At 38.4% G+C, this 23,679-nt stretch overlaps 1 protein-coding gene across 2 annotated transcripts in view; it reads right to left on the bottom strand.

Moving 5' to 3' along the window:
- LOC126870727 (suppressor of lurcher protein 1) overlaps nucleotides 1–23,679 on the bottom strand; it is a 527,940-nt gene that overhangs the window by 119,699 nt on the left and 384,562 nt on the right. The window lies entirely within an intron of this gene.

Below are 23,679 nucleotides of genomic sequence, written 5' to 3'. Positions count from 1 at the left end.
CTGCCGCGATCTTTTCTCATCTTTGTAGCTTGTTCTTTAAAGGAGAAGGTTTTTGTGGAAGGAGGGGCTGGATAGGAAACGTAAAAAGCTGGAATCGCGTACGGGGCGCGAGCCAGTTTACTTCCGGGCGTTCGAGTTGTTTTACGCTTCGCTATTCGCGTTTACGATTGAGAGGTTTGAAACGTATCGAGCTACGAAGAAAGAACAGCAATGAAGAAAGCTATGGAGAGTCGAAGTGATTTATGGATCATAACGAGAAATGGAAGTAGCGGAATGGCAGCTTCGCTAATGACGGATAATAGGACTCGAAGGAAACGGAAGAAGAACAGATAAATGCGAATATTTATCGATAAAGATCGAATAAATGAAATAAATATGAAGCAAACAAAAAAATTAATTAAGAATAAGTAATACGTTGGCTGAAATTATTGCTTAATGAATTCAGTTAATTCGATTTATCAATGAACGGATATTTCAGTTCCGTAATTAAAGAACAGGCAGCGCTTTAAAATGGAATAAATGTAAATATCGTCAATCTATTTCTACGTTTTATTCAACGTGACAATAGTCTGTTTGATATTTTTAATAAAACATTCGCAAGAAGATACTTATACCTTTTACTCGTTAGACTGCTAACTTGTACAGTGGCATGTAAAACTTTCCGACTAGATGGATTTTTCGCTTTCTGTCTCAAACATTTCGCAGAATTTGAAGTAACGTTATAGAATTATACGACAATGTTTCTATGTTATACCATTCTCTTCCGCTTGTCATACCTTTAAACCCAATATTTCTTAAAATTCCTTTACGTATCGTTTTTCGAATATAAAGTTAAACAGTTCGTTTTCATTGGAATTTCTTGCACGCCTACCGTATTTCTACTTTGTATCTATAAAAACAATATCTATAGATCTATAAAATTTGGCAGAAAAAAATTGACAATAGCCGGCGTATCCCAGCGACGTATGAGTGATAATTTTACTTCTACGATAAAACATTCTTCAAGCACGTGACAAGTAAAAAGGTAACAATACCGTTTCCCCGCAGGTCCTGTAAAAACAAAGAGGAACTCGTAATTTCTCGTCTCGATAGACGCGTCACTCTGTAAACTGGAAGTGTATACAGAGAAAACGTAGTAGAATTCTGGATGGAAAAGTTTGTGACAATGGCAGAAAGGAAGCCAGATAATACTACAGGGTAGACGACGGACGGAGTGAAAACGAGAACGATAACGGTAATAACAAAGGTGAAGATGATTTCGTTACATAAAATCTTACGATCATTCCGATAAGACATCCAAGGGGAACGAAAGAGAGAAGGTCGCACAGAGGGTAGAAAGGATAAAGGGGCGAGGTTAACGGAGTGGATGCTGAAATTACAATCCCAGAGAGCGACGGCTGCCAAGCGGATGTATAGAAATTCCTGTCGTACTGCTCGAGATTTGCCTCGTTCTGACGTCGTCCCATCTTGAAGTCGATCTATTATATTCTTGTCCTCATTGTGGCGAGACAGCTCGCACATGGAAGCAAGATTGAAGGGAGAAAACGTGGTAAACTCGATCGCGACAGCGTCCTCCGCTAACGAAATGGTTTCACTTAGAGGTAGATACGCAGCGACACGGCGAAAAGGGACGGCGAAGTTTGCTTACGCTCGTCGAATCTCGCCGACAATAATAGTCAGTAACGCTAACAATGTTCTTTTCCAGCCAATAGCTTCCAGCAACGTATTACGGTATAATGAACGAGGCAAGAAGGAATTCAACTTTCCGCGAGGAACCTGCGAGTTCCGATCGATAGTCGATCGATATGGCGAACGAGAAGCAACGTTCGAATTCCATTACTGGTCGAAGGGAAAGTAGATTTGTTTTTCTCAAAAAAAAAAAAAAAAAAAACTATATACAGTGACTAGAAAAAATATTTGCACACCATTTTGTATTTATGTATTATTAGCATTTATATTTTTATTATATTATGTAGCATTTATATATCAGGTTGTCCGGTATTCCTGGTATTCGCAACAGGTTCTTTCGCAAACCTGTTAAGGGCTGTTTTCTATACAACAGTGCACCTTTATACAAACGTGGAACAAAGTCTGTGAAATGTCGCGGTGTTCATCTCGACAGAACAAAATGAATCGTACGTAATTGGACAAAATAATATAAGACAACATTATTTCCTCATAAAACGAAAGAAACTTTTCGGACAACCTAATATTAATCAGGTTCAAGTATGTTCGGTTTCATATCGTTTAATGATACTTTCATATGACTTCAAAGAGGCACTGAGATGAAACGTAGAACCGGATAAAGAACGTTTCATTGAAAAATAAAAATAGGGGCCAATAATTTATACAACGTGGACCATAGCTTGTGGTATAGAAGAAGTCGAAAGTTATAAATATATTTTTTTTTAACTCTGATTGGTAACTAACGTCAAGGTAATTTTTACTAGCCAAAAAGCAGTTTATCGAACGCATCTATCAAAGCACGATATCCAGCGATAAAAACTCCAGAATTTGAATTTCAAATGTCACTCGGCCAAAATTGTTTCAACCGAGAGTGTGTACTCGATATTCTGATAAAAATTAATGAAATTTTAACTGAGAACGCACGCGAGATTCGTCAGGTTTCGATGACGTTAAATACGATTGTTATTAACTGTACTATGCATTGACAGATATATTTGCGAGTTTCGTCTTAATAAGGCATAACGTAATAATACGTCTGTTTTTCGAAGATTTTCAAGTATTCGCACCGCGAGCCCGATACTGGGCAAATTCGAACACCTCGATCAATTTCACGATTACGATTTTGGATTGCGTTTGATCGATCAAACGCTTCATCGATCGGTACACTAAGCTGATACTGCATTGACCCTAAAACACTCGGGCACTTTGTCGCGTTCTGTACGCTGTAATTCGCCGTTTTCGAATTTCGCGGGATCGTAAATCCCAGTTACGCTCGTTCGCGACGTTGTATCGGGGACATTGACTTATGTGAAATTAACTGTATAAATCACGACAGAAATAGGTGTGCAGAGACGATACTCAAAAACGCTGTTTCCAGCGCATAGTTATAATTTAAAACTTAAGTGATAGATGCGCGTGTACAGCGTTCGTGTTACGGGTTGTTCAGGTGAGGGATGTTGCAGAATATTGCCGATCGTATTTGCATTTCAGCTTTTATTAACACCGTTTGCTTCTTATTGGCTTTTTCACCCAGTCTACGTTAGTTATGGTTTTTTCGATTGGTACGCACGAGTGTGTGTGCGTGTGTGTGTGTGTTTCGCGAACGATTCTCAAGTTCGGAACACGGAATCTCCGATAAGAAATTCCGCGGTAGGATTCGAGTTTCGAACGTTGGCAAGCTTTATTTTAATTTATTTTAATATTTATTTAATATTTAATTATACGCGCCTGATGTGCCAATGTTCGTGTAACAATAACCTTTAACCCTTAAACCTATTATTCAGCGGCTACCGGAAGTATCTGCGCGTACCTTTATTTTCCAATGGGGCGTCTTTTCATGGGGTTCGCTATTTCGTTCTCACAGCATCGAAAGCACCTTTGTCGTTGTATAAAGATACTACTGAATAATAGGAAATTTAATTTTCTCATATCTAGTTAATTATATTAATAGACACGATGGTATGCAATTTCTTTTTGTAGCTACTGTAGGTGAAATTTCATCTAATGCAAATTTCGAATTGTCGGAGGTTGTAGGTACGTAGAGTGTCTCATTTTTGACGAATATATCGCATATATTGTACGAAAGTTTTCACGATAGGCACCATGTGTCTCGTTACAGTGCTGATGGAATTTTAAAATGTTTTCTGCGATACGTACGTGAAAGGTTTTTAAACATGTTCGATTACTTTCGTCAGCTATTGTATATTTCGTAGTCGAAGAATCTTTATCGACACCAAAGAGAATTAGCAATGCTGTGTTCCCAACTGATCATTAGACGGGATCGCGATGCTCAGTACCCGACTTCTGAGAACCCAGGAATCTGAACCCTTGTTCAGCCAGTTTAATTACGCTAAACCCCGTGGCGGCTAATGACACAAATGGTTTCGTTGTTTCTCGTTTCCCATCGAGTTCGCTGGGATATATGTATGTGTGCAGAGTAACGAACGGAAAAAAGAGAAAGATCGAAAGGACAGGTTGAGAGAAGACAGGATAACCGCATTGCACCACGCCTGCCAACCACATCGATCAACAAATCACCGTCTATAAGCGAAGGAAAGCCACTTCTCTTCGGGAAAGCTCCTAGTCTCTAGTCTTGGTTACAACATTTTTCGCCTAATTTTATCTTTCTCGCGCGAGGGAATATCTCAGGTCTGAACAAAATGCGAAAAAAATAATTTGCCACTACGGCAAGAAATAATAATCGGCAAGTGGTAGCAGGAACATGTTCGCCTTTTTCAGCTAGAAAGAACAAATGAATAAGGAAAATAAGAAAGAATACAAAAGAACAAAAGAAAGTAGAATTATATTTATATGAAGAATAACGTCAAACAGTAATTAGTATATCTTTCCTTTGCTGAAGAGCAAAGCGAAAAGAACGAAGAGAAAGGTTACGAGAAGAAAGAAGATCGAAGAGACGTAAATATGTACGAAACAATTACCAGGTAAGAACACGGGATTCTGCTTTCACGTGGTATGTTTATTCCATTTACCAGGTAACAAAGACTCGGTTGTTGCGGGTATTCGTCTACGGCGATCGCGAAAGAATCTAAAATTCATGAGATTATGTTTTAACGCGCGACTAACGCAGATATTACTTTAACGTGAAACAATGTCAGTGGAAATTCGTTAAAATCAGAGTTACAATTCGATTACTAATACCGCGAAAAAAAGGAAAAAAAAATTAAAAAGAGATCGGGAAAGGAAGAGGAATGTAAAAGAAAGACGAGTAACGAGACATATCAAGCAGGAGAACTACGAGGAAAATCGATAGGGCAACGCCATTGTGCTGTACGTACAGTTCTAGAATTTTTGGTGCTGTTGTTGCTGTTGTTCACCACGAAACGTACAAATCAAGCGGAAGGATGTTATCAAAACTTCCGTCTGCGTGACAAATTGAATTACTACGGAAGCTTGAACGTACGAAGGCACACGGCACGAAAAAAGGAGGATGGTCAAAACAAAAAAAAAAAAAAAAAAAAAAAAAAATTAGCACCGACGGAAAAGGGGCGAGGAAAAAATGGTCGAAGGCTTGTTGTAAATCCGTCTGTGCGATGCAAAAATCTGTCATTTCGCGGATGGGCAACGCGACACACATTACACCCGGATTTTTGGACGATCGACGAGCCAGGATAGAGAACGTTCGCTGCTAAGCTGCGGTAGAATATTTTATTTGCGGGCGTCGTCCTCGATGCCATCGGCGTCGCAGTCGTCGTCGTCGTCGTCGTCGTCGTCGTCGTCGTTGTCGTCGTTGTCGTCGTCGCGATCATAGTCGTGGTGGTTTCTAACCATTGTCGTCGTCTGTGCATCCGATGACGATGTCTCTTGAAATCGATATGAATTTATGGTGTTTTTCTATTGCGCCGACTTGGCAGAACTTTCTTAAAATGGCACGCCGCGGAAACATTACCCGGTAATTTATTACACAGACGCTTCGCTATTGCGAACGGATCTTACGTGAGGAATCGCGGTTCCGGTAAATTCGCTACCATCGAATTTAATAATCCACGGAGCCCGGCAATCTCGTCGCTAACAGGCAAGAGGAAAATTATGTGTAGAACCAGCGTGGTGAACATCAGAGTTGCTGAACGGGAAAAATGAAATAGTTCCGGGGGACATTCGTATGATTGAACGCTGGCGAAGTTTCCTTCATTATTCGCGCCTGCGTTTCCTGGTGAATCGGATTTTAGAATGGTTCGAAATCACATTTATTTAACGTCGAATCCAGGGTATCTACTTCTGGGTATCTTGTACATCGATATATTCATATCAAGGATGTAGATATATTACACTGAATCGTGGAAAGCTACGTGATTTATGATATCCTTGTATACTCCTTTGTATATCTACATGCATATACACGATTGCGGCTCTCTCGAGTTACTTATTGTTCACGTTGCATGTATCTGATATATGGGGGCTGTAATGTATGGATCTGCATATATTTTTTAATACGCTATAATAGTCTTGGTGCTTTGCGTTTGTATAGGATATTAACAAATTTAAGGCTAACAATTTTAAGGGTTTACAGTTTACAATACTAGGAATAGTCGATGTTTAATCGATAGATTCCAGGATGTACTCATTCGGGTATCTCTCTGTGCGGAGATATTGTTTATAAATTTTATTCGCTCGATACGCCAGACAAATTACGATTCCTTTAAACTATATATTAGGTATTTAAGAATTACGTTTGTAAGCTTTATCGCGATAAATTATAAATTATGCTACTACAATATTGAACGGGATATTCGATTACTGCTTGCATTAAATATTGCAGAAATTTTGGAATAATGTTAATGAAATTGCCACCATTATTCATTACGACACTGTACCGAAAGTCCATGAATACATACAGATTAAATCTGATTTATACGAGAAAATATAAATATCTTCATAATTTATGAATGCATAACCAAACACTTCGAAATCAATTTGCATTGTTTTACACGATGCAACAGAAAAGCCTTTTTAGGGTCCGAGGTTCGTTCGGCATACAGGCTGAAAAAGTATTTATAACGCTTTAGCAGATTATTTTTTAAACGTTCCGTTATGTTATACATTTTGATCGAACTAATTTATTGAATATTCGCATTCTTTCCTAAAACGTCGAGCCAATATGTACGATTAAGCGTACGATGCACAGAAAATTAAGAATAAACAACGTTCGTTCGTTTGTTATATCGTTGCTTGATTTTCATTTACGAAACGATGACGGATAAACGTCGTGATTTACATTTAATACGAAATAGAAAGTTGCGTTGAAAAGACGCGGCTGGTGGGTTGACCGCGTTTTCTCCATTTTCCATGGTTAGTGGAACGGCAGAGTTGTAAGCGTGAAAAATGGCAAATGGACTAAGTATATTAAGAGCAAGGGCGACGATGCTAGTCAACGCATGGATAACCTAGGCAATAAAGTCACGGATATATCCAATGAATCCATAGATCATGTTACGCAGAGGATCGTGTTACTGCATTTGGTGATCACTTGGAACTTGATTTGCCACTATATCCGTTGGCTTTATGAGTTTATTGCTGCTATATGCCTGGGTACGATGTCTAGAATTTGCTATATGAACGCATACATCGATGCGATACAACCAATAACAACAATAATAATGAAAATACAATGCTACGCAATTATACTTCTTCCATTATTTTCTATATTTTTCAGAGTCTAAGACCAGTTAATATTCAAACACAAAGTAAACGGCGCGTCGATCAAATAGAACGTTTGGACAAACTTATCGGTGCGAAAAAGTATCAGCGAATCTCAACGTTCCTTTCGATCGAGTTTCCCAGAAAATCGTTTCATTCGGCCGGCCTGATTCAATTAGAACAAACGAACGGGTTATTCGAAAGGTGGTGGTGGGTTTGGTGAACGTCATCCCCGTACGTATGCAGATCCGAAGACATGGTCCGTCCACCGGTAGTGTCTGGGTCCGTGTTTAAACAGAAGAGCGCCATCAAACATTCGACTTGAGATGCACAAGAGCATTTCGCGTAACCAAACATACGTACCCAGACGCGTCGAGTGTCTAGAGGAGTAGCGAGGCCTATGGAATAGAGTAATAGAGTGTCTCGCGTGGCCAGAATGAGACAGTCGGTGAAACAAAAGGGGACGAGCCGAAGAGGAGAACGGTAAAGGAGGAAGAGAGCGAGAGGCCGAGACGACGACAAATCCTGCCAAACACATGAGAGATACTCGAGTTGGCCGCTTGCCAAAGCACCCGAAGCTATTCGTTCGTACCTATATGTTCGCGCGAGCTCGTCAAGACGCGAACTCCTCTTCTTATGCTTTAGCGCCAACGACCCACGGCCAGTTATCTTCTACTTTGCCGAGAATCCTACACTTAGCGTTTCAAATCTGTTACTCCGACTTTTGTTGTTTAGCATCCTGTGTTTTAACTGCTCTAGCTACTCGGTACATTTCCAAATTTTGTTTCATTGGTACGATGATACTTTGTTGCCAGAAATCTGCGAAATAAGCTGGGTACCGGTTTTACGCGTAGCGATCGCTCTTAGAGTACTTGTTATAACGATGATTAAACTGCAGCTACGAAAGTATGAAACTGTACAGACTGTACGTAATACGTAAAATTGCATAAAAATCAGCAATCCAATGATGATTCTACAGATTTCTATGTATTTCTATGTACAGAAGTCTATGTATGTTGTGTATGTTGTGTTTTAAGCGAAGAGGCAGCGGACAATCCTCTGCCTTAGTCACAATACGATTCGCTTTGAGAATTAACTTTTGGAAAGTTGGTACACGCCGACTAAGTTGTTCTTTGCAGATCTCTGAACTGCGTCGATCACGAACTGGTTGATCGATCGTTCGCGAATCGTAGAAGAAGAGTTTTGCGTCTTGAGGAGAGAATCATAAGTTTCGAAGTTCTTTAAATGTTAAAAAACGTTGTGCCTTTCGCTTTACACTCAAAGAAGTGTTTACGATAGAACGATTGATAGATCGTTCGAGCGACTAAAAATATTTATACAAAGCATTTCCCTCGGGCCTTCATCGCACAAATGGAAAGAACAAATTTCCTCGATCGATTCTTCTTTCCCCTCATTGCTTCTTTCTATATCTGTTTTCTTGTTTCTTTCGTTTTATTCATCAACGGCTGATTGCAAACTTTCCAGAAGTCGAGCGTACGTCGATCCTATTACTTCTGCTCGAGACAAACGATTCGTACCCGTGCAAAAAATTATCAAAGGTACAGAGACGTCGGGTAAGTAAAATAAGATAAGAAGTACAATAAAAGCAACCGTTTTACCTCATCTACCTCTCGGTATCTACCAAAGATGTTCGACCGTAACAGCAATCTTAATGTAACGATGACTCTTTCCTAAATATTCTCGTTGCACAGATTGTACCAGAGATACGAAGCAAAATCTAATAGTCTCGTTTTTCCAGTATCGTTTCTCACACGTTTCCTATTTTTTTAGAGATGTAAGGAAACAAATAGAAGATAAATTCCTTAGAAATAAGTGCCAGTATTTCTTATCAAATATTTCACGTTAGATAGAATAATTGAAGATCACTTCGTCTCGTTATTATTTCCATAAATATTATTTAATTTCATTTCACAAATTATTATTTTCCATGTTATGTTAAATAAAATCTGTCGAAATCTGCTTGGATTGTCTCTCGCTTTTTAACATATATTTCACGTAGAATGATTTGTTCACTTTTTGTGATTATTGTGATCGCACATTATTGTGTTCAATTTTCTTTGATTTTTGTACAATACGTGTAATGCGTATAATATATAAAAATTATCCCAATTGTACGAATCTATCTGAAACGTATCACAGAATTATCGCGAAAGGATTATAATATTACAATAGGGATTTACTATAATATGTATTAAAATTCGATCGCGTATTGTAAATATTACGATATGATCCTCGATAAACGGTACATTTTGAAATGTGGATACGATCCTGGTTATAAATTACGCAATCTCCATGTTATCCTTAAATCAACGTTCATTTTTTTAATTTATTACGATATTATATCTATTAGATTTCTTTTTTCTTTTGAATAACGATTAAATATATCGAGCCACACGCGCTGTATCAATAATAGTGTACTCAATTATATCACTAACTGTCTCATTAATAGATCTGCCAAATAACGTATGTATGACGTGGTATGTGCGACGTGGACGGTTTCCAGTGTGTTAAATATATTATTTGAACATATTTCAAAATGAATCTAGATTCCGAGTTATTGGGTTACCGTATTAATGCAGTGTTAATGTAGACTGCACACGTAATTGCGCTTTAAACAGTAGTCTTCCATATTTAAACTAATTATGTGATTAAAACGCGCGATGTCGTAAAATATCGCCACGTTATAGTAAATAGTAATTGAAATAGAACGATTGGATTTTTGTCGATTCGAAAATGCCGACGTGATTTTACAGCGATTTAAATAAAACAATCAACATTTTATTCGTTCAATCAGGATGTGCGACGCGTGTGACAAAAGACGCGATCAATCTAATTAAATCCAACACGGAACAACGACAAAATAAAATCGTCGCTTTCGTGTAAAGATAGATAAACGTGAGCTAATTAATATTTGACATAATATCCCTAACAAACGGCCGATACGTTGTATCGTTTGATCGATCAGCCTGGCAAAGTGAATTGATATTCAGATTATGTACAATGAAACCTGGGTAACAATGTAGCCAAAGCAAAGGTAGTTTCGATACTATCCGCTTCATGATAATAACTGTCACCATTAACTCACTGGGGCGCTATCAATATGCGCAAACAAGCATGCGTTCGCGTCACGAGCTCACGGGTCGACGATTAATTCGTTAATTGGCGCGTGTGAAGTAGTCGCGAGGGGCGAAACGAGGAAAGGAAAAAATGAGGCAAAATTAAACGCGAGTGAGAATGGGAAACAGTCGGAGAGAAGAAACATGGAAATGCGCGAGTACACTGCTGTTCAAAAGTGTCTGGACACTTGCTTACTTCTGATTATACGTATCTTAATTACGTAATTACGGTCCGCCACAGACGCACCTTGGTACGTAACTGATCAAATATTATCAAGTATTAAGGACGTTATCAAAAAAAAAAAAAAAAAAAAAAGGAAAAAGTATAAAATACCACGAAAAACTGGTAAATCATACAAATATATTATCGAAATGATTGACCGCAATGTTGAAAGCTGACGAAGAACTTCGAGGAGATTGGCGAGCTGACCCGAAGGAAAGCTGAAGAGAACCTGTCATTCGAGGAATCGCCACGGGGAAATTGAAAATTAACGATAAAAGTGCTGCTTTAAATTACCAATCCATTAACTTGTACACTCCGATTAAATTCACGCATACCGTTACTACAGAATCGATCAAAGTGTTCGTATACTTATGGACGTTAGTGTAGGAAAAAATTACAGTTGGTGGGCGAATACCTTCGTCATTAACGCTGGGGATAATGTTTTTTTCTCCTGGTTGGCTGCTCTGACTGGTATAATGTAACTGGATATATCGCGGCTGAAGGAGATGGATAGGAAAAGCGGACGAAGTGGCATCAGGGATGAGAAGAAATAGAACAACAATAGACGCGAGGGCTGGTGAGGTAAACGATCGGCCAAGGTAGCGAGATGGGGTGTCTAATTACGCTCGTTTGCTACCCTTCACCCTGGGACGACTGTAAGCGAGCATCCCTTCTTTCGTTAGTTCTACCCCTTTTTCGTAAAAAAAAAGCCCTTATTTAGTTTAACGAGAGGTAGAATACACGAGCGAGTTTGCGACTCGGCATGCCGCTTATGGTGTATTTCTGCTCTGCACAAAAGCCACGAAAATGGAATATTCCGTAAATCTTCTTATTCGCGTTCTCTTCTATGTCCGATCGTTTTCGACGTTCGTTATCGGATACTTATCATCGGTTATACTCCTCGATCTTTTCGCGGACGCGGTTTCTGTATCAATTCATGGCGGTCTCTAACGAATCAAACGGCGTTTTTACAGATAATAATAACGGACGAAGAATTCCCCTTTCACGAGGTTATCGCGAATTCATTGGAAACGGTTCTGTTAAAATGATTACGTGCTTCGACGTTACCTTCGAAAGATGTTGAAAGCGCTAGTCATTTTTAATACCACCAATTGCACGAACCATTCTTCGAATTTTCATACTTCGATCTCGCACTCGTCTTAGCAAATAAGAAGGTTTGTCGAATGTTTTAAGAAAATGTTTAGCATAAAATTGGAACGAGAAATCATGCGTGAGACTTTTTGTATAATTTGTTCAAACTGTGATGATATTTTTGGAGAAAATATAATTGGAACGAAACTAATCGAAAGAAAATGGCAAGATTAATTACCATATAATTAATTACCTGACATATTAATGTTACATAATATTTCTCATGTTTCCATTGGAATATCGATATTTCGTTTCATTAAAATATCTACAGTGTGTTAAACAATGAAGTAGAATTGAATTCGAACAATTTGTTATTTGTTAAGGGATCGATAGTGAAAATATTGGTGGAATGCACCCTTGTCAATCGACAGTGACACACTTTTTTCGTAACAGTTGATATGTAAAACCTAATCTGGACGCGTGTTAGCTGAATTAATCTGTACAAATAACAACGCTAACGCATCCAAGTTATTTAAGCTTGTTTTATGCATTTCGTGGGCAACAACGTAAAATTCTCGCAACATTCCATTACATCGCGAAAGCCTACTTCGCTTTTAATTCATGCAGTATGCATTAAAGGTATTTACACGCAACGTGTTTTGAATTTAACATCATGGACTGTTATTCAGTCGGACATCATTTAGTCGGATGAAAAAGTGCAAAATTTACACACGATTAAAAATGGAAAGAAGAGATGTAATATTAAGTCGAGATAAAAGCGCTTACTTTATTCGAGCTTACTGTAATTAAAATGTTTAATAAGAGAACACTTTTCATGCTTTATAGCTGCAGTTAATATAACGAAATTTGAAATATTTTTATAATACCACATCTTCGTGGTTCTAGCTTTATACTCAGAGTTTCCAATCTTTCCAAGTTGAAAAATGACTTTCCAATGTGAAACGTTTGCATGCTACGAGCACACGAGTCCGTATATATTTATCACAGTATCGTATAATTTGTATTTTTCAAAATATCTCTCGTTTTGTGTTTAGTCGATCAGTTCTAAAGTAACTTAAAAACAATATTCGCTACCCTAACGGTACTTTTAATTTTCTACGATAAAATTTCCAGTCCTGAGACAACTGGTTACGAAAAAGTGAATCCAGAAAATATCCGCGAAATGCAACGAAACGTTAATATCGTCGAAAACCGTACGCCTGATTTCCCATGAATTTTCTATCGCAAGTCCATCGTAATCCGGAGCGAAATTTCCCTTTAACAAATGTTCAAGCGTGAGATTCATTGGCTTACGGAATCGTGTCTCTTGTTGGTGCGTTCGAGCCAGCTGAAATTATTAACTAAATCAATGCGAGCAGCGCGATTGTGTTAACGAATCATATTCGCCGTTCGGAAGGTCGGAAACGCCTGTGGGAGTATCACTGCGTTAAGTCGCGGTGAAACAAAAAGCCCGAGGCGATTAAACGAGCACCGTAGAATTGCCAAGGACTAGTTTGCAAACCTGCGACTCAAATTATCGTTAATTTAAATGCTCCTACTTGCATTCGACGCGCGGCCGTGGCAAACGAAAAGCGGAAGGGATATATATATATATCTATATGCATATATATATAAAGAGAGAGAGAGAGAGAGAGAGAGAGAGAGAGAGAGAGTGTGAGAACACAGCTGAAGTTTAAAGGGAACACCATAAAAGCTTAGGCGAGAACTGGAACGCCGATGGAGCACCTGAAATTTTAATATCGCCTATGTGTTGAAATTGGAAATTAACGCCGTATCGAGTTAATGTCGTCGCGGTGAATCTGGCGAGGAATATCGACGATTCGATTTGAGTGTTTCGCCGGCCCGTAATTTGTCGAGCGACATTTTCGATGACACGATTACGATTGGAAAATTCATTTCCGACATTAATACGCTAATATCACGCTGTTAATTATGCCGCGCGATACGCCTGCTTAAGAATCAATGGAAAAAATTAAACGTTTCGACGCGGAATTTGTGTAATAAACGAAGACAAGAGAGTATCTTTCCTTTTTCTTTTTCCTAAGTGGAAAAATTATAATTGGATCTGGAAAATGCAGAGAGATTGAACTTGAACGTACAATGAATTTCTATAGATATGTACATTTGGTTGAAACTTTAATTCAATTTGGAGGAAATTTTTATAAATGGCACGAGCTCGAACTTTGTTTCCTCGCTTGTACTATGTACTTTTTCGTATATATTTCGTTTTAATTTCTTTCGTATATATTTTACGCTAAACTTGTCGAGTATTTATTTAAACAAAATTGTTTCCACCCAGCAGAGATATAAATTTTTATTTCGATTTAAGTTCGTTAACGTTAAATTAAAAGTCTGTTTAATAGCTTTCAGTGTCATGTAGAAATGTTCATTTAGACACTTAATTTAAAGTAGTCGAAGCTCGGAACATTAAATGCAGCTTCGATGTATGAATATACTCTGAGCAATGTACAGCTAAGAGGCACTATAGTTATCCTAGATGACAATGTTAAGCATCCTACTTTATATACACGTTCTTAAGCTAAGTGACATATTTCCAATAAAGTCCATAGACCGACAACCTATACAAAAATCAATTTCGCCTCTTAACACGATGGTTACATCGTTAAGGATATAATCAGCAAATACGTGTACCAATATTTAGTTTCTTTTTAAATTAATACCGGATAAATAATGTTATAAATACAGAGCTATTTCCGCAACTATCTGCAAATCCTTGTATATAACTGTGTACACACGAAACTGAATTGGAATTTACAGATCAAAGACCGTACGGTATTTTCTTTTTCACCGTGTTTTCAAACTTTTGACGATCAACCATCGTTTTGCGAAAGTAAACAGAATTAAGAAGGCAAACTTTTAATCGCGTATCACGCAATACAATTGTACTGGAACCGATAGGAAGAGCACGTGAAAATATTTCCTTGAAATTGATTTATTCGCGAGGAGCCATTGCGCAAGAACATTTTTTACAAAAACAATTTTCCTTTGACAATTCCTCTAAAAATTACAACGGAAAAACGCCTACGCTGACGGCAGATATTTTCTTTCCGCGTTCACCCTATTTTCCTGTACAATTTAACATCGACAAAACTATCGACAGAACTCGTTATATTCGCTACATAACAGATCGCGCGGTACGCGTGCATGTGCGGTCCGCCCTCGAGCAAAATTTTTCATTTCCCAAGGATTTTACTATCCGATATTGTTGACCACCCGTGTGCGTGCAACGCGAGTCACGACATTTTTATTCCCCTCGTGGATTCCATAGAAATCGCGCGGTATTAATTGAGACGCAAAGTCCCGACCGGCGGTAATAATTCTCTTTATTTGCACGACCGAAACTCGGTTAACATTTCGACGATCGTTGCGCGGACTTCATTATTGTGCAGTTAAAAGTCGCGACAATTATTAATCCCGTCGGTGAATAGCTCGGAAGAAACGACGTACAGCGTCGGTTGCAGCGACTATACATTTGTCTTTTTCTTTATGGTATTATAAATGTGTAACCAAGAATATGACTTTTAGAATAGACGTTCTATTTGATGGCGTTCGCGTATAGAAAAAATGACGGGAGTAGTTAACGGTGAAATTCATCTTCTTCGCGAAAGAATATAACACGCAATTAAAAATACATTAACCCGGGCTATAAATGTATTTTCGCTGATAATAGTTTTCGTTGATAATAGTTAGCTCGGCTAGCGGGGAATAACGATGGTATTTAACTGTGAAATCCATCTTGCTGCGATGTAACGAAATATACAACGAAGGAAATTCCATCCCCTTCTTATCGAACCTTTCTTTTATACTACGCTAGATGAGCGAAGACAAAGGGTTTCCTCGTCCTAGCGAATTCTTTGAACCATTTCTGGAGTTAACTTTCGCAGGAAGCAATGCGCGCCTACTGCGAACCTCGAATTTCTATATCTGAACTACGATCTCGATTTGGCAAATAAAAAGACGTTCCATGTATTTAACTAACAACAAAATACGAGATATATCGCACATTACGTCGGTATATCGGATGATCGTTATTCATATGGTAAGAGATTTTTAATACAAAAATTATTGAAATTCATAGCGTATCGAATTAAACTTTATTTCATTCGCAACCATAAATACTAGGTTGCCCGAAAAATTTCTTTCGTTTTATGAGGAAATAATAGACGTACAACGTTTTTTGTTTTATATTATTTTGTCGAATTGCGTACGATCCATTTTGTTCTGTCGAGACAAACACCGTGACATTTCACACACTTGGTTTCACGTTTGTACGACGTGCACTGTTGTAAAAAACACGTTTGCGAAAGAAAGACACTTTTCGGACAACCTAATATAAGTTATTTCCGACGGAAGTGATCGTCAAACATAATTAACGTTATGCAATTTAATAAACATAGGAATTTAGCGAATATTGAGAAATATAATTGGGTCGGAAAAGACCGATTATTAAAGTCAAATACAAAAAGGATTAATAATAATTTCAAAGTCATCCTTTTTGTATTTGACTTTGCTATCAATAAACCAGTAACTCTAAATTCGCTTCGTTCTGTTTTAGCATTTCAACGATCGAGAATTTTAATTTAATTTTACGAGGAAATCACCGGAGTATCTTAAAATAAAATAAATTATTTAATAACGCAATAAAGTTCTTTCTGTTCCGTAGCTCTTTTTTACATCGCTGTTATAGCGACACAGCCCTCCAGGGCATAGGAGACAATGTATTCTTAACATACGACCGGATACATTATGACTACCTTTGAAAACGAACTTTTAGCCACATTCGTTAAGCCGATTTCCCAGGACGCTCTATGGAAACCGTTTGCATTATCGATAGGGCTTACCGTTGGGCCAAGTGATCGAACGGTTCGATGCTAAAGGCTACGTGGAAGTTACGAAAACGTGAGTAATCTCACGAACAACGACACGTTCCCTTCCTCTCTGTCAGTGGTATTGGACGTTCCTCTATCCCGAAAAAAATAACCATAATTTACCAAGTACGCTGCAAGAATTCGTAGTAGACTTCTAGATAGGAATTTAAAGCAGCTGAACATTCTCTGAGACTATCTTACATACATAAATTCCGATTAATTTCCATCACTTGGAATAATGCCACGCATATTTGGGAAATATCTGAAAGGAAGATTATTGCCGTGTCTGTATGTCTCGATGGTGACACGATCGTGACATTAACGGATCAAAATATTTACTCTAAATTACGATACATGAAAGAGAAATTTGATCTTATCTCTTACGCATCTCTTACGAACATTGATCGATCCGATTGTAAGTTTTTGCCCCACTTAACTTGGCTTAATGTCTAGAATGTCTTAGTGACATAAAGAATTATGTAAAATTTCCAAAGTAGGATTAAAAAAAAAAGCAGAAAAAGAGACAAATCAACAGAATTACCGTGATAATATTATACGTATTTCTAAATATTTTATAATATTTGAAATATGCGTTCAGATAAAACGCTATATATGAGAAAATATTTCAATATTCCATGCTAAGCGTATTCAGATTTTTATATTTTACGTTCCGTTGATTTTATTAAATAACTAACATTCCAGGGCTGAATCAGCGAGCTCCTCTAAAAGATGAGCCTCATTTGACCTCAAAGGTTCAAGAACGTAAATGTTACTCATCGTTCCTTGGAGTGTCCCTTTAACCTTTTGCACTGGAAAAGTAGCTCTCACCTGCCACTCAGCTTCATGCAGCAACTCGAACAGCGACTCAGAGGCAAAATTAACAGATATGTATGTCGCAACGCAGCAGATGGATTGTTTGCCTCTTTGAATCTCAGTCAAGGCTCTGTTACAGTTGATATTTTCCAGGATTGCAGATCTATCACACTTTTGTGTTACTGTGACACAGCCGTATTATCCATCTTTTTTTACTTTCATTTTCGCTTGCATTCGCTTCCACCGATCTGCTACTGATCTACACGTCAAACTACGCGCAGACAATGAAATGGTTCCGAGAATTAACGTTCGATAAATTGTAACACTTCCCACAAGTCGATATTTTTTCTTCATTTTAATACATAATATGACATTATCGTATAATTGTTAACGTAATATAATATTAATAATATTATATAATATAGTATTAATATTACAATGAATAGGATTATGTCGTGCGAGTGGAGATTGTTTGGAACGAGGGTGTGAAAGAAGAGTGTTTAGCGTTTAAAATTTTCGCGTGAAACGGTGTGCGCGGCTATCTAAAGTTTTAAGTGGATATGCCCGAAATCTTTTAGAAATGGCTGAAAGAGATGGAGAAACAAAGAAGAAAAAATACGCGTGTGCAAGCTTAAATGCTTCTGCAGAATAGGCGCGGGGGGTTAACGAAGAGCTAGCTAGAGTCAAGAGTTGAGAATAGAGGGCGAAGAAAGAGATTTTTTCTTTTGCAGAGAATTAGGAATAAAAAAAGCTTCGAGCGAGAAAAGCCAGAGTGGTTATTGTTACTGTTATCTTATTATACGATATACTTTTCGTTATTTTACTCGATATCTTACGAATCAAAACCTATCTACGATGTTCGAAGAACGTACTATATCTCGTTTCGTTATTGAAATAGAAATTGTTTATGGTATTTTCAAGAACAGGGATAAGTGGTTTCGTATGATAAAGGCAGAAAGCCTTTGCACGACATTCAGTCTATATTTTAGATTCGATCTGGTTAACCGAAACGTGTGCACGGTGGCTTAGATTTTTTTCAAATCTATCGTATATCGATACGATGTGATATTCAGATATGGTTCCTAGAACGAGGATAGTAGAGTTGTAATACGTCGTTGAATATCGGCAACGATATTCCGACCGTACAGTTTCTTACCACTCCACATTCAAACACGTCTTTAGGATTTTGCGAAGGATACATATATTTTTCGCGTATCCAAACGTAGAACGTAAATTTGATACAGAATTTAAGGTATATAATCGTAAGATAAATAAAACTGTTTAACGTATTATCTTTTTATATCATTTGATATGCAGTTATCGATATAGCAGATATTTATATCTCATCAGGTCCTCGGTATATACATATATTTTTAAAATCACTTTCGTCAGATCATTGCTGGGTTATTAATTCACTACCGCGTGCGCTTAAGGTCATAGAAATCTGTGCCAAAGTAAGATATATCTTAGCGCATTATGGAAGAAGGGAGCCCTATGTAACTAGCATTCCTTTTTTAATATTTTTTTTTTTTTAGCAACTTGACGTACGTGCTACATTCCAGACGTCGAGCGAACAACATTTTTATCTATGTTCCGATTCTAAAAATCCTCTCTGGCTGAACGCGTTAATGGCAAATCAGAACGTTGCGATAGGTCAGAGTCGCCGCGTTCGCGGATAGAAATTCGGTATCTCCTTCACACCGGTCGTCTTATTTCACCGTAGTGGACGTACGAAAATTAGGAACATCTGTGACAAAGAAAACGGATATTCGAGGGAATGGAAAGTAGCCAAGTCTGTCGCAACGAGAGCCGGAAGATGCGAGAAATTCGGTGGCAGTGGCGGAGGAGCGCGGTATAGAGCGCACTTTTGCTCGTGCATTCATAAAGCTGGGTCATTGCCGAGCTGTCGAGTCGGTCTTTCTTGTTTCTGCAGAGCTGCGTCGAGATAAGTAGCTGCACGGTCTGCGCGCTTTGTTTGTTCAAGCTTCTCCTTTCTTTGCCTTCCTTCTTTCTTCTTCCTCTTTTTTATACTTTCTTCTTCTTTCAACCGCTTCTTCTCTTTCTTCTCTCTGCCGCTTTCCCCGTCTTTTTCTTTCTTCTTCTGTATGCGAGCAGCGTTGTCCCTACGAAGAGAGTCTGGGTCCTCTTCACTCGCAAGACACGGTCGTTACGATGCATTAATTATTAATACAGACTTCTGGCATCTAATATCCGCTTTGGCTTGCTTTTCTTTCGGCCGCGTTATCGTCGTATTTATCTCAAGCACCTCGCAAATAGCCGATTCGTGCTGCTGCGCCCTTCGCACCGCCGCCAGATAATACCAGCAAACTTAATGACCGCCATAAATCAGAAATGGCTCGGCTAGCAATTGTTATTATTCTTTGCTCGCTTACAAGCTGTTACGCCCGTTAAACGTCGGATTTCATTACCTGCCTTTGCATTCGCCAAATCACCACGCTCCATCCTGAATATCGATTGCACGACTAATTCGCGCGACAGACGACTTCCGATCGGATCGACTGGATATACACCAGCTCGTGAAAGTGTTCGTTTACCATAGAGAACTTTCGCGTCCATTTTTAACGTGTTATTAAATTAATTAATATCGATATTTTATTACCGCTATAACGAGTAGACCGCGGATTACCACGCAAATTTGTACATAATGCACAGAATGTAGAGAAGTATACGAGATAAAGTATACGATAGAGAAGTATACGAGATAAAGTATACGATAGAGAAGTATACGAGACCAAAGTAGCGTTGGTCGTAATATTTAGCTGACGAAACAAATTTCTACTTAGGTTCAATTTCGTTGGATGTACTCGTAAAATATAGCACGGAATGATCGTAACTCGATAAAAGTAGGAAACTCGTTCGCTTGGTAAAGAAACTACTAACGAACTGATTGCATCGCTCCTTACAAGTAACAGGATATTTTCCTGAATTTGTTAACGCTAAGAAAAGAAATAACACGGTTCGTTGACATAACCCGACGTATCCCGTGCGAGTTATGCAAAATCGGGACTGGAAGGAAGGCGGAACTATAATGCTCGACAGGCTGGCAAGCAACGCAGCGCTCGTTATCGACGTAATCGATTTCCAGCTGGATCGGCCGACCTGTACGAACATTTTTTACTTATAAATGCTGGCAGTTCGTGGCGCCGAAAACGCACCTCGTTATCGTGATTTTTCGTGCATGTCGCCATTGTAAAATTACAGCCTAACTAGGTTTGCCGTTATTCGAACGCGGGGATCCAAGGGTTGCATAAACACGTCGAAATGCATCGACCCGAAACGGCTGTCGCCGTCGTTTACCGAGCCGGCCGTGAATAAAATGATTTATAAATTGACAAATAACGGTCGGTGAATACAGATGAAGAGAGAGACAGTGAAAGTCAGAAAAAGAGATGGCTACGAATTTTGTGGAGAGGGACGAAAAATTCGAGGAAAAAATTGGAAAACGAAGAGAAAGATCGAGAGCAAGGGAGATCGAGGACGACCCTCTTCTTTTTTTTTACGTGACTGGTTTTTACCACCATCAGCAGCGATTGAAGTTCGGGAGGATAATTAATTCAATTAACGTGTGCGAACTCGCGCATGCATTAAATACACCAAAATGATTTTAATTAAAATCGACGAGTAACTACAGGGACGGCTAGCGACCTGATCGTAAGTACGTGTAAATGTGACATCGTTGCGCGCGGTCCTCGTATCTCTGTCAAAAACCGTGACGATATACAGTTGGAGACAAAAGTAAATGGGAATAGATACCATTCAAGTTTCCTCGAATATGGCTCGTTTGCACAAAAATGTAAATCTCAATCTCAATTATTTACTAAATGATCTATATATCATAGAAGGGTAACACTTACCGATTACGCTTATACAAAGCGCGCACAATGCGATTAAATTAAATACAGATTTACAATAAAATAACTGGAAAATAAAATCGGAGGAAACTATTCAAACTGTACTAAATACGATCGAGTGTCGTAATATCGATATTATAAGTCAATTATATAACATTAATACTATTTCGATTAAACTTCATTGAAACGTACTTCTGTTAATTCTCCACTTATTTTTGTTCTTCACTGTACAATCACGCGCGGCCTATAATCAAGAATAGTCGTATCGGTTGACGTTAAAAATGCACAAAGCTGGGAAATTGCATACGAACAATAATAGCCGTTGCGGTATACACAAATGGCCGGCGGAGATCGTAATCGGTCTGGTCCAATCATACACGGTCATCAAAAGGCACAACTCGACGACATTGTCGTTTCGAATAATTATTATGAATAGAATTTTCCGGTGACCTGCCGCCGCCGCCGTGTTTTGTCAATCAATCCGATTTCGCGTGAAAATACTTCCGCCTCCACGGCTGAGCTATTATTCGCGTGCTCCTGACGTGTACATCGCGTTACATCGCGTTTACGTTACACGTACATGTACGTTACATGTACGCATCCTGAATTCACGGATGCGTTCCTCTGTTTCGCGAAAATTGCACGGTCTATGTCATCCACCGTTATATGCAACGTTAGGTCGATAATAACAAGACAGTATGGATTCGTACGAGCAATTTTTGGGAAAACATATTGAAAGCTATAGGGAAGGTTCGCGAGTAATAGCGGCAGATAGGAACGTATTGTGAAAAGTTACGCTTGTAGATTAATCACATATGTCGGAGATGAAGGAAAAGTATTGGGAAGATCCCCAATACTTTGGTCTAAACTATTTATCATAGCTGTACTAAAATAATGGAACTTAGAAGTAGTTGTTGAGATACGATCTGATTATGTTTGCCCGAGACTTGTGACAGCGGGCTTGGGCTCGAGATGACACAACTGGTCGCCCACGGTCGCGGGATGGACGTTTTTACCTAACAGAAGAAGTACCAATATCGAGGGACAGACGATGTATTAACAAACAAGCCCCGGGAAGGAGCAACGACGGCTCTAACATGCCTAGTAACAGCGCCTGGAATTTTGTTGATGTCCCCGGTCAATATGCGATTGACAAATGTGATCGTATCAGTCTTTTATTCTTGTGATCACCTTAGAGAGTTTACTCACATCGTCCTGTCAGTCAGAAAGATACCGAGCGTCACAGTTAACGTCACTTTGTGTCTCAAAATATATTCTATTGTACAGAGAGTTTACCCCGTTGACCGTGGATTCGTTGTTGAACCTAAGAACATTGTCTTTAACATCTAGAGCATCTGATCACCGCGTTTAATTGTCAAACTCTGTTAAATCAACATTTGTACATATAATTGTAAATATAATCTCCATTGAACAACAACGATGGCTTGTCCTAATGAAGATACGATACACGCCCCTAAGTCTAACGATAACCCGACATATATAAATGATAGATTTTTTATCAGAAAGATAAACGAAAGACACAGAATTTGTTATAGATAAATTCATACGTTACGGATAATGCTGAAAAAAGTAGAACTTCAACTAATATTTGTTTTATCTACTAAATATTACAACGGATATTGTACTTTGAATATTTTATCTGCTTTTGTGTATCCTGTGCATCATAGTATTTCAAAATTTCCAATAAATGTATAAAAATTCACAGTTTAGCAATCGCTAATCAAACACGTATAAATTAATCGACAATTTGATTAAAATGTATCTACTTCGATAATAATCGTTAAACATCGCACAGATACGAGTTTGATTCACAGGATAATCTCTCGAGACCGTAAAACGTTCACATGACGAGTGAAAACTGATCTAACGTGCGAATAATTGTCATAACTTCTGTATGTCATGGACTGGAATCTATTTAATAACTAAATTTTCATAGCTGATTCGCAAATTGAGAAACCGCAGTGGACGCGAATTTGATTTATGACGGTTTGAAATGCAATTTGCCGAAGCATCGGTCACTTTGTAATGGCTCTCCCGTGCAAAAATATAGAAAGTCGCGCAGCGATAGAAATTCACGATGATCCTCGACAAAACTCGTTTGATTGGTCCGCATGAACTTTCGTCAAAATTGCATCTCCCGGTTCGATCTGATTTAACGATCGAATTCTATCAACGAACGCATGATAGAGGTAATGAAAATCTACCCGCATAGATTTCAGCACGAACGTGAATTTGATTTGAAGCTATTCAGAATAGTTTTCCTCCAAATA

Source organism: Bombus huntii, chromosome 10 (genome assembly GCF_024542735.1).
Source record: "Bombus huntii isolate Logan2020A chromosome 10, iyBomHunt1.1, whole genome shotgun sequence".
NCBI lineage: Eukaryota > Metazoa > Arthropoda > Insecta > Hymenoptera > Apidae > Bombus > Bombus huntii.
The sequence above is the reverse complement of the archived record's forward strand: the minus strand, read 5'-3'. Positions and strand labels throughout refer to the sequence as shown.